We start from the raw sequence: 12,500 nt of genomic DNA on the forward strand, positions 1-12,500 counted from the left end.
CACTGTTCCTCGCAGAGTTAAACAGTAGGGTTAACACCGCGACCCACTGCTACCACAGATCTCTTTTAGTTCCTCTACTTGCTTCGCATAGTGGCAAAAGAACACTCTGGAAGACTTCCAGCCAGTGTATGAACGGAAAGGTTCAAAATCCATACAATTAAAGAAATTTAAGAATGAGGCAACTTTCCTCGGATCGTGACCTGCGGGTGTATTGTCAGGATCCGCTCTGCGAATAAAATATGTGATTTTCGCTCTGAGTTGATTCAGAGATAAATTTGAGCCTGATGTTTCTCCCCTGAATAGTTGACCACCCTTGAAGTCTGAAGTTCTATGAAGATAGACCTTTAGGCATTCTACTGGACATAGAGATGCATCTTCTTTCAGAGGGCAGATTCTCCAGGGACCCCACCTGTTGGTGGGTAACTCATTCTTGGCGAGAAACGTAGGATCCGGAAACAGGTTCAGTTCTTCCCCATCCAGGAACTGAACACGACCTGCCTCTCTCGAGAGGCTACAATCTCACTAACCCTGGCCCCGGATGCGAGTGCAAAATAGGAAAATAACTTTTTGTGTCAAATCCTTTAACGCACACTCTTCATTGCTCAACAGAGAAGCGAAATGAAGAACTTGTCTAAAGACCATGAAATGGGCTTTGGAGGTGCTGAAGGTCTGAGCCTAGCACAGGCTTTCGGGACTTTATTAAAGATCTCGTTACCTAGGTCGACCTGGAAGGCATATAAAATGGGTCTTGTCAAAGCAGACTTACACGCTGAAATCGTGTTCGCTGCCAACCCTTGACCATGGAGGTGGAGAAAAAAGATAAGCAGAAGTCTGTCAAGATCTCCTGCGGAATCTTCGCCTTGACAAAAGGCCACCCATTTTCTCCAAGATGACTCATATTGCCTTCTAGTAGATTTGCACTTATATTCCTCAAGGAAGTCTATACTGGCTTTCGAAATCCCGAAACGCTTTCTCACCGCTAGGGAGAGAAAATCATGAGCTGCAGGGTCCAGGTTTTCTGTAATGAAGCGCAGACAGTTGACTTCTGGACTCGCTGGGTCAGAACTGGATCTGGTAGTGGTACAAACTTCAGCTACAGTTCCAATGCCAGGAGGAACCACACGCTGTTCGGCCACTTGTGGGCCACTATTGCCGCTACCCTTTTTCTCAGTTTGTTGAGGACCTTCAACAGAAGGTTGTGAGGAGGGAACAGATAAATCTTGGACCATCTGTTCCAGTCGAGGGACATCACGTCCACTGCTTCCGCTAAGGGGTCCTCGTACAGGGCACGTACAGGGGCAACTTCTTGTTGTCTTTCGTCGCAAAGAGGTCTATCTGCAGTTCTGGGACTGATTCAGAATGAAGGAGAATGATCCTGCGTCTGAGGACCATTCCGACTCTATCGGTGTGAACCTGGATAGAGCGTCCGCTGTCACATTGCGGACTCCTTGAAGGTGAACTGCCGACAGGTACCACTTCTTCTTTTCCGCCAATCGGAAGACGGACAACATCACCTGGTTGAGAGGTGGTGACCTCGATCCTTGTCGATTCAAGTATCTCACAACTACCTCGCTGTCTATCACCACCTTATGTGGATCGAGTGACGCGGGGAGACTTTCTTTAAGGTAAGGAGCACTGCCCTAGCTTCTAGAAAGTTTTATGTGAAAGGTCTTGAATAGCCTGGACCAAGTCCCCTGGACTTTTTTCCGATGAGAGTGACCTCCCCATCCCTCCTTCGAGGCGTCTGAGTGAATCGTCACCGACGGGGGAGGTGGCTGAAGAAGAACCTGACTTCTTTAGATGTCTGGCTTGGGACCAAGGCCTGAGAAGAGTACTTAGCCGAAGCGGCTGGTCTTCTCAGATCTCTTCACGCGTTTGATGCATAACTTCTCCAAACTCCGATTGCATCCTTTAGCTGTGCTCTTAGCACTGGGTCTGTCACCGAAGCAAACTGGAGAGAGCGCAGTACTCCCTCCTGCTCGTGTCTTGATATCCTTTCGGAATCTTGAAGTCTCTTAACAGGACCCGCTATCTCCTTCCTTTTCTTCGCCGGGGTGGAGAAACGGTGTAACAAAAGGTCCCAGTGGATTCCCAGCCACTGGAACTTTTGAGATGGAGAAAGTCGAGACTTTTTCTGTTAATCTTGAAGCCTAGGTACTCTAGGAACTGGATCACTTGACTGGAAGCTTGCAAGCATTCTGTCTCGGATGCTGCCCACACCAACCAGTCGTCCAGGTAGGCTACTACCTGAATTCCCTTTAGGCGCAATTGTTTGAGAGCTACGCTTGCAAGCTTCGTAAAAATCCTTGGGGCTATGTTTAGCCCGAATGGCATGGCTCCGAAGGCGTATAGTCTTCGTTGTAGCCTGAACCCTAGGTAGGGGGAGAGTCGATGGCTAATTGGAATGTGCCAATAGGCGTCTGACAAGTCTATAGAGACGGAATATGCCCTCATGGGCAGTAAGGTCCTTATGTGTTGCAGTGTTAGCATTTTGAATTTGCAATTCACTATGAACTTGTTGAGTGGCGACAAGTCCAGAATGACTCTGAGCTTTTCCGAGTCTTTCTTGGGAACACAAAACAGCCTCCCTTAGAAATTGATGGGCTTCACCCTTCGGATCACCTTTTTTTTTTTTTTTTTTTTTTTTTCTCCAACAGTTCTTGAGCGTACTCCTCCATAACGGGGGTGGAGTGTTGGAAAAACCGAAGGCACGGGGGTGGAGTGCTGTACCAGCTCGTGCCCAGTCCATTCTTGAGTAGGCTGTGGGCCCAGGGATCGAAGGTCCACCGATCCCGAAATTTCAGAAGTCTCCCTCCTACCGGTATCACCTCACTTGGACTGCCGTCCTGAGGTCTTGCCTTCCTGACCACAACCACCCCTGAATCCCCTTCCCCTTGAGGAGCGTCTAGACGAGCCTCTGGCTGCTCCTCTAGGCTTTGCTCGAAAGGAAGTAGACTGCCCTTCGAACGCTGGGGTGAATGCCGTGGACTGTGTCGACACGGCCTGGGGTACCCACTGAAAGGTGGTCGGGGTTTGTGCCACGATCTGGGGCACTGGGGGCAATGGCAAATGCAGTTGCTGTTGCTGTCTAAGAGGCTTGGCTGGCCGAGACGGTAGCCTAGTCCTCATAGTCTTCCTCTTTGGTTGAGGACCCTCATCCGGGGAAGACTTTCTTTTGATAGCCAGGCCCCACTTCTGGAGAAGGTTTCTATTCTCCAAGGCGGCTTTATCAACAACTTCTTTGACCAAGTCGGTAGGGAAAAGGTCTTTTCCCCAAATGTTGGAGGAGATTAGTTTCTTTGGCTCGTGCCTCACCGTAGCCGAGGTAAACGCGAACTCCCTACAAGCTCTCCTTGCCTTGACGAAGCCATAAAGGTCCTTCGTCACTGTGGCCAGATGCGGCTTTGCCACTACCATGAACATTTCATGGACCTTGGGGTCACTTGCCATCGTCTCAAGAGTAGTCTGAAGAGACATTGAGGCAGTCAGTCTTTCTTTTGTATCGAACTCACTTCGCAAAAGAAAGTCAGACAGCTTAGGGAGGTCCTTGCCGAACTGACGTCCGGCAATATCAGCCTCCAACTTTCCCACTGAGAACGTAAGATGGACGTCCTTCCAGTCTTTGTGGTCCATAGGCAGGGCCAGCGACAAGGGTTTACACTCCTCTAGGGAGGGGCAAGACTTGCCGGCCTCGATTGCTTTTAGTACAGCCAGAAACCCTTTCTGTAAAAAGGGGAAGGCTCTAGTAGGCGAGGACACAAAGGAAGGGAGCTTCCTATTCAATGCAGCTACCTTTGAGTTAGAGAAGCCCCTCTCTTTCATTGAGGATGAAAGTAGAGCTTGAGCCTTAGCATGGTCCATCACTATGACCTCCTTCGGCTCTGTCTCCTCCTTTGAAGCTGGTTCCTTCCTCAGCCGGACATAACAGTCCGGATATGATGCCTTGCTGGGCCAGAATTCCACCCTCCAGGGGAACTGAACCCAGCTTATCCGAGATGACGATCTTTTCAGTCGTCATCGGCATGTGCTCAGCATACCTCCATGGGTTAGCATCTGAGCACAAGGGAAGGTCTTTCACATTGAGCTTTTTCTGGGGCCCATGTGATTCTGCAAGGCACTGCATTCGCAGTTCCATTGCAGCCGCCTTCTCCTGATTCTCCTTCTGCATTTGTTGGATCATTCCAACAATAGAAGAGAGGGCCTGTCCCAGCTCTACTGGGAGACCGGCCGATGTAGAGGGGCTTGATCTTCATCCTGGGCTTCTGCCAGGAGGTCTTCCTCCTGACACCCGTCCACATCAGACATCCTGTCATCTAGCTGGATGTCTTGCATCGCGACCGCGACTTCAGCATCCACCTGGATCTGAACCTAGGGGATCTCCTCTTGAGGCTGGGGAATCACTGCATCAGCTGATGCCTTAGGGAAAGGATACGCCCTCATCTTCTCACTTGGAAGATAAGGGCCAGAAGTGTTCTTTTGGAAGCCCCTTACCCAGGTACGAAGCTTCTTCCTAGCTATTTAAATGTCTCAGTATCAGGTTAGTGCACACAGAACATACCTGAGGGTCCCAATACCGGAGATCATCCTTGGAGACAGCGTATGCTGCGTGTCTCCTACAAAACTCATGTCCGCAGAGGTTCTTGCTGCTGACATTGCAGAAAGGACGTCCCCACTTCAGAGTGTCCTTCTGTAAAGAGAAGAAATTTCCATGAATATCAAGTGAACTATGTATCACTGGATATGCATAGTATAGCATAACAATTCAGAAAGGAAAGACACACACTTGTGTTTCCCTCAAAAATGGTTTATCTCTTCTAGAGTAACCAATGCAAGGTTTCCAGAGGAAACAGGTGGAGCTCACACCTAAGCAATGATTTTAAAATCCTGGATAATAGACAGGGAAGAACTCAGCTTCCTATCTGAGGGCAACAGCAAAGGGGTGTGCAAGAAAACACAATAGTGTTAGAAGACACAGTGCTGTACCAAAACCTTTACTATAGTTTTCCTCTTACTGTATATGCTATACAGAAGAATACTAGTACAGTATAGGGGGATGTGTGCCGGCCTGCCTTTGCGGGCCGGCACACACCACAACTAGCTTTAAAGTATACTACTTAACAGCTATAGGCCAGCAGCACTCTGGTTCAAATGCCTGTGCCGGTCGGCAGCAACTGCCGGCCGGTAACAGCCAGTGTTGGCCGGCAATGGCTGCCGGCCAACAACTACACAAGGTAGTACCCAGCTGCCGGCCACACTCTTGGTGACCGGCAGACAAGGGCTGACATCAGCCGGCCGGCAAAGGTACAAGACCGATGCCAGCCGGCAGCAAAAGAACCAGAGGACTACACCTTCCCGGCTGCCGGCCTCATAGGCCGGCAGCCGGGACAGGTACAGCACTAGAAGAAAAATAGAATGGATGCCGGGATAAGAGTGTACACAACCTCCAAGCCCGGCAACCGAAAGAGTGCATATAAGGAAGGGGAGAAACTAATTCAGGCTTCCTTGACCAATGCCGTCCGGCTCTGCCGGCAGGCATGGATGAGGGACCAAGAGAGGTCCGGGCAGCACTCGAAAACATAAGACCCTTGCCGGCCAGCAGCTCTGCCGGCCGGCAAGGGGCTGAGTCAATTCCACATCCTAACCTATACTAGGTCCAGATGTAGAACGACGTACAGTACAGTAATGGCTCGGCCATTACGAAGAAAGAGGGGGAAGGGACAAGAGGGTCCTGCCAACCTTGCTTTAGTGACAGATCACCCGCAGCCAAGAAACTTATCTTAGCCTAAGGGAGATCTAAGGGGGAAGGCCAGCAATACTTGCCAGCTCCCAGAGCACCAAAGCAAGGAAGGCGTTGCTACTCCCAAGGGAAGAACTTATCCTCCCCCGAGAACAGCAACAAGGACTAGTCTGGTAGATCACAAAAGAAGGAATCATAACCACAGAAACCTTCGGTAGTGACCTAAGGGAGCTAAGCTCCCTTTGTCTGTGTTAGGTCAGCGAGGGGGACTCAGCCCCAAGCCAGACAACACAGACTCAGACTAAAAAACTCTGTTGTTCTGTCCCTCTTGAACCATAACTACAGGAACAGGAAGGTACAGTAACACCCTAGTATAGTTTTATCGAAAATAAATTCGGAAAAAACCACTTAGGATAAGCCTAAGGCTTAAACAGAGGGAAAGGGATTGCATACCTTCTCCGAAGAAAAGAAGCAACCGGGGAGTATGATAGGGTATACTAAGGCTCCATAAGCTACTAGCCTAGGCACCAAGAGAATCGATTACCTAAATCACCGAAACTCACTCGTATACTATCTTGGAAATATTCCACACAGTCTAAAATGTATAAAATATAGCCTAAAGCTTCAATAAAATTTTAATTACACTCGGAAAAACCATAATCATGCATGAAGTACTAGGACCAAACGACTAGGCTACATGGCCTAGCGTAGGCCAGAATGGCGAATACTTCGCCAAAAAATACTAAGCACGAAAGGAAATCCTATGTAATGCTAAATAGCTAAAATTAATTAAAGCAAAACAACCAGGAATGTCGCTCTGACTAACTAAATTATACCTAGCGAGCTACAGTGTCCAAGACGCCTCTGGTAGGCTACGGCTCTTGTATCAAAGATTAATCCTATTAATCACTCAAAATTTACCAAGAGCCTACATTTATACATAAAAGACACTATACTCAACTTATCTGAGGCCGACGAAGACGGAGAAGCCATGAAAAGCAGAATAAATCCAAGATTTGCGAGAAAAACAGGAAAAAACACCGAGTTGTTAAGCTACGCAAAAAGGAATACAGATGGCGCCAGGATTGGCGCCAGGCACGCATACGAATCGGGGGATAGGGAAGCCTTGGGAGCGGCTCCCCTTTTTCTTTCCCGAATTCGTATCTCGCCAATCACCTCCTACGAGACGAAATCTCTGTCCAGGATGTAGATTGCCATGTGACGTGTCTAGAATACGTCCTCTGATATGTCGCGATATCCCTTTCACGAGGGATACTCGCTCCAGGAGTTAGAATTCTGGTACCTTAAGGTAAATTCTCTGGGAATATCGCCGTAGTTGTAATATACCCTAGGAAGCTACCCTATTGGAACTTCCATCAGGACGACATGGCTTGAGCCCAAATATATATATATATATATATATATATATATATATATATATATATATATATATATATATATATATATATATATATATATATATATAGTACATATATATATACATATATGTACATATATATGTGAGTATATATATATATATATATACAGTACATATATATATACATATATGTACATATATATATGTGAGTATATATATATATATGTGAGTATATATATATATATATATACAGTACATATATATATACATATATGTACATATATATATGTGAGTATATATATATATATATATATATATATATATATATATATATATATATATACATATATATATATATATATATATATATATATATATATATATATATATATATATATATATATATATATATAATATTCTATATATTATTCCAATATACTTTTACAATATATTCTGTTCATAACATTAGCCTGCTTTTACTAACAAACTTATGAACAAGATGATGTTCATTGTTTTTTCCTTAGTCTTGTTTTACCCGGCTGTAGCAAGAGGGGCGTTACCCTTCAACCTATTTCCATTTTCCCCTCTTCCCCTTTTTTTTACTGTTCTTGTTTGGAGTTCTTTTGTTAACAGCAGAGAGTCAGAGAGGTAGGAAGACTGATAGAATCACACGGAGAGATACACAATGCAAGTAGAGGGAAACTACCCTCAGGAATCCTATTTTCCAAGTATCAACAGACTGTCGTATGCAAAAGAAACTGCAATGCTGCTCTAAGTAGCATATTTATATGTAAGATTGCGTGATTTATCTCTCTGCTGATGTGTATAATATAAACGGACCAGAAGAGATGATTGAGCAATCAAATCCCAATAGTATGAACTTTTCATACAGAGCAGAATTTTGGACGTGGTAATGTTTAATTATGCATCATTATAATAAACATAACGCTGGTGAAGGAGGTTATATAGCCACTGATTGGACAACCATAGGTCTAAACTTGCACTTGACTGTCCTTGGGTGATTGTCATAAAATCCTCTCCTCCATCTCCCCACCCCAACCCCAAAAATATGGATATTTAGAGGAATTTGTCTGTTCAATATTGTCCTTATTCGCACCATTCTCCACTTTGTTCTTTTATCATCAGGAATTATTTACAGTATTTTTAAGAGAATTTGATAACTAGTTTGTCTTATTTACGAATATGTTCATTGAATAGAAATATGATATAATCTATAAAAGTCTTTCAAAAATTAAATGTTCCGTCGTGTATTGAAAAGGATTTACAAACTAATTAAAATTATATTAAGCTTTATTGTCATGTTTTATTTAAGTAGCTTTTCTGGCATTTAAGATTTTATGAGTTTATGAATATCGGAGTAGTAGACTTTGTTATCACGAATAGCAGCTGATTTTTTAGCTTTTATATCATCTATTGTCATTATCCATTTCATCTTATGGTATACTGTCTTCTTTCAACGGATATTGCTGGTACAGTGTTAATGCATTATATATATATATATATATATATATATATATATATATATATATATATATATATATATATATATATATATATATATATATATATATATATATATATATAAATATATATATATATATATATATATATATATATATATATATATATATATATATATATATTTCGTTGGAGGACTATTTTTCCGAATTAATAATCGTAAAAACATATCTAAATTGAAATTTAATTTGATGATATATAAGCTGCTTCCCAGGAAAAAGATGAAAAAGGCTATCTTCATGAAAAATATAAAAGAAAAATTGAATTAATATGTGAAAAAATATATAGAAAATTAAATTTAACTTATTATGAATAGGTTTTTCCCGGGAAAAGATAAAATAAACTAACTTCAGTTTAACATAAAAATAATATAACACTAAAAAATAAAGAATAAAAATATCTTGACAAATATGATAGACATATTTTGTATTTCAAATTATTCACAAGCATGAAATGTTAGTTATTCATATTGTGTCTATGGTGGATCCTAATCACATAAATTTGTTAAATAGAACCATACGTTAATATCAAAACAATAATGCATAGTGAAAACTGTAACATTCTATCAAAAGTTTTATTATTTCCGTCAGAATATCACATAACGTTATATAACGCATGAATCTAACACTACAAAACGGAGAGAGAGAGAGAGAGAGAGAGAGAGAGAGAGAGAGAGAGAGAGAGAGAGAGAGAGAGAGAGAGAGAGAGAGTAAAATACCTATTGGCAAATATCCGGCAGGTGCTCACAGAACAAGATTTGAATCGTAAACATCTACAGAAAGAAAAGAAGTTAGTGCGCATTGTTCAGGCAAGTTGCTCAAAAGATCCATTGTATTGGTTCATGTTTGAAGAACCTTTAAGAGTTCTTCATTTTAATGGATGAACATAGGTTCATCCCATTCTCATCAGCTCTTCCCGTTCCCTCTCCTCCTCCCCATTCTGCTTCCTCCTCTTTTCCCAATTCCTATTCTCCTTCCTTTTCTCCTCTTTTTCCCATTCTTCTTCCTCTTCTCTTCCCCGTCATATTCTTCTTTTTTTTCTTTTTCCCTTTCCATTCTTCTTCCATACATCTTCATTTTCGTTTTCTCTCTTCTATTCCCATTCCCATTCCTATTCATCTTCCTCTTCTCTTCCCCGGTCCATTCTTCTTCATTTTCGCTTCCCCTTTCATTGTTCTTTCTCTTCTCATCCCTTCTATCAGATCTCTTCCTATTCCCCTCTTCTTCCTCTTCTCCCTTCCTTCCCCTTTTTCTTCCTCTTTTCTTCCCCATCCCATTCTAATTCGTTTTTCTCTTCCCCTTCCCATTCTTCTTTCTCTTCTCCTTGCCATTCTTCTTTCTCTTCTACTTCCCATTTACCTTCATCTTCTCTTCCCCGTCCATTCTAATTCCTCATTTTTTTCCCTTTCTATTCTTCTTCCTCTTCCCATTCCCATTTTCTTCCTCTTCTCTTCCCCTCTATTGTAATTCCTCTTCTCTTCCCCTTCCCATTCTTCTTCCTCTTCTCCTCCCCTCTTTCCCCTCTCCTGCCCCTTCCTAAAACAGGCATAACCCTCACTAGATCGTAATCATCAGTGCTTTTAAACTCAGGAATTCTTGATACTCAACTCACGATTGTTGACGAGCACAGAGAAAGACTCTCCTTTGGCACAGGACTCTGCGTTTGGCATTGGTTTTATTCCTTTTGTCGTGGGTAAAACGAACGTCGGAGATTCTACTACAGCAAGTGTCAGCAATGGGTCTGAATCAGGATAGTAAATGGACGTGGGATACATCAGTTATGTAAGGTGGTTGCAAAGCGATATTGCCTAATAATCAGTATAAGGGAAGGAAAGACTGATCAGATGAAAAACTTCAAAATAATTGTTATATTAAATCTTTCCAGGTGTTACATGGGGTACGGTTAATTTCAAAATCTATCCTTGATTCTATTTTGATTACATTGACCGCACCAAGAATGATACAGATAATACATATTACACTAATGATACAGAGAGCATAACTGAAAATAAATCACTTATTGATATATTGCTGTAAAATTTTAAATTCTAAGTCAAAATATAATCAATACAAACTCCACGGTCTTCTTAAAGCCTATTAATTTTTCTTATTTCATTTTCTCTGTCAAGGAATGGCATCATAATTCAGAGATAGGTTGACATATACTGGTCACGCTTTGCTCCAAATATTCTCATCATTATTCGTATTTCCAGAAAATTGTCGTGCCACAATTTTTATCAAAATTGCTTGCTTTCAATTGCCTTAACGGGCTGGAAAAGATTTCCATATAAGCAATTGCATTCCTCGATAGAAATTCGTGCAATTAACTTTGTATGCTTTATAAATTTGTCAAATAGCAACTAATCCCAGGTATTTTTTACCAAGTTGGATTTAGATTATACAGGTAGCTGTGAATTTATGCAACAAATTCCTACTGGAAAATATGCTTTTTCATTCATGTTATTTTGTTTTTATTTTATTATTGAGATTTTTTCTTTATTACTAACATTATAATAGAGCCAAGGGAATGAATATGAATTGTAACTCAACAATGCATAATATATCGTATCCTATTTTACTCTAGAGGTTACGAAACGAAATGAAAGACCAAGAATCGTGAATTCATATTTCAATAATTGTTTGAGAAATTAATCTTTTAAAAGGCCAGACCTTATGATAGGAACATCATTATTATTATATACAAAAGATTTTAAAAAAAAATGTTACATTGAAGGACAATTTAGATATGAATATTATTCAAAATTTTAAACAGTAAATAAGACAAATGGTGGAACACCTTTTTGTGTTCGAATGTTTATACCAACTTAGTTAGTCGGTTGGCATTCTAATTAATATCATATTTAGAAAAACCTCGCACCATGTACGAAATAGCAACATAACCTTTAACAAACACGGTAGATTGACTACTAAGGTATAATGCGTGATGTTTATATATCTGTCTATCCATTTCTCTATGAATATATATACATATATATAAAGTTTTATGAGAGTAAACCTAATTCTTAGATATCTTATGACAAACATTGTAGTGATAAGACACGCTTTGCTTAAGATAAAGATATTTGAAAAGGAGGTGAATTTTTTATGGTCAATTAAAGGCCAATATTAAAAGTATTGATACATTGAATATAATTTTTTTTTTTTTCATTTGAATTTTATGATAATAAAGTATTGTTTTAATTACCTCCGAAAAGGAATCAATGAGGCAATGGTAAATTTCATTAGTATTTGTTGTTAGAAATTATCAAATGATTGATAGCATAAATGTTTTGGTCGTGTCAGGAAAGGAATGTAATAAGGTGATTTATTTGTTCTGTTCCTAAATGTTGTTAGAGGTTAGATTTTATGAATTTGTTACCTAGCTTAATATTCTTTTAATTGTCTGTCAACAAAGTCCTGTGAAGATTTTTTAAGAGTGATTTTGTAAGAGGAAGTTAAAGGAAAATGTACTGCTTGGAAATTAAGAGATATGTTCTCTTAAATAAAGGTTTTATGCATCGTTCTAATCAACGCAAAAAAAATCCTTTATCCCAGAGAACACATCTTTTAATTTACAAACAATGCATACTTTTTTTTTAGCTTCCTCTTGCAGAATTACTCTTAAGAACTATTTAAAGGATCTTGTTGACGGACAATTAAAAGAATATACAACTAGGCAGCAAATATGTAAAATTAAACCTCCAAAAACTGAACAAACAGATCTTATTACAATATCTCTTTCCTGACACTCCCAGACAAAACTTTTGCCATGAAACATTTAATCTTTTTTAAAGTAATTTTGTTCAGTGATTAGCAATTTTGATCTCTGTCTATCCTCTCGACTCGT

Source organism: Palaemon carinicauda, chromosome 11, assembly GCF_036898095.1.
Source record: "Palaemon carinicauda isolate YSFRI2023 chromosome 11, ASM3689809v2, whole genome shotgun sequence".
Classification (NCBI taxonomy): domain Eukaryota; kingdom Metazoa; phylum Arthropoda; class Malacostraca; order Decapoda; family Palaemonidae; genus Palaemon; species Palaemon carinicauda.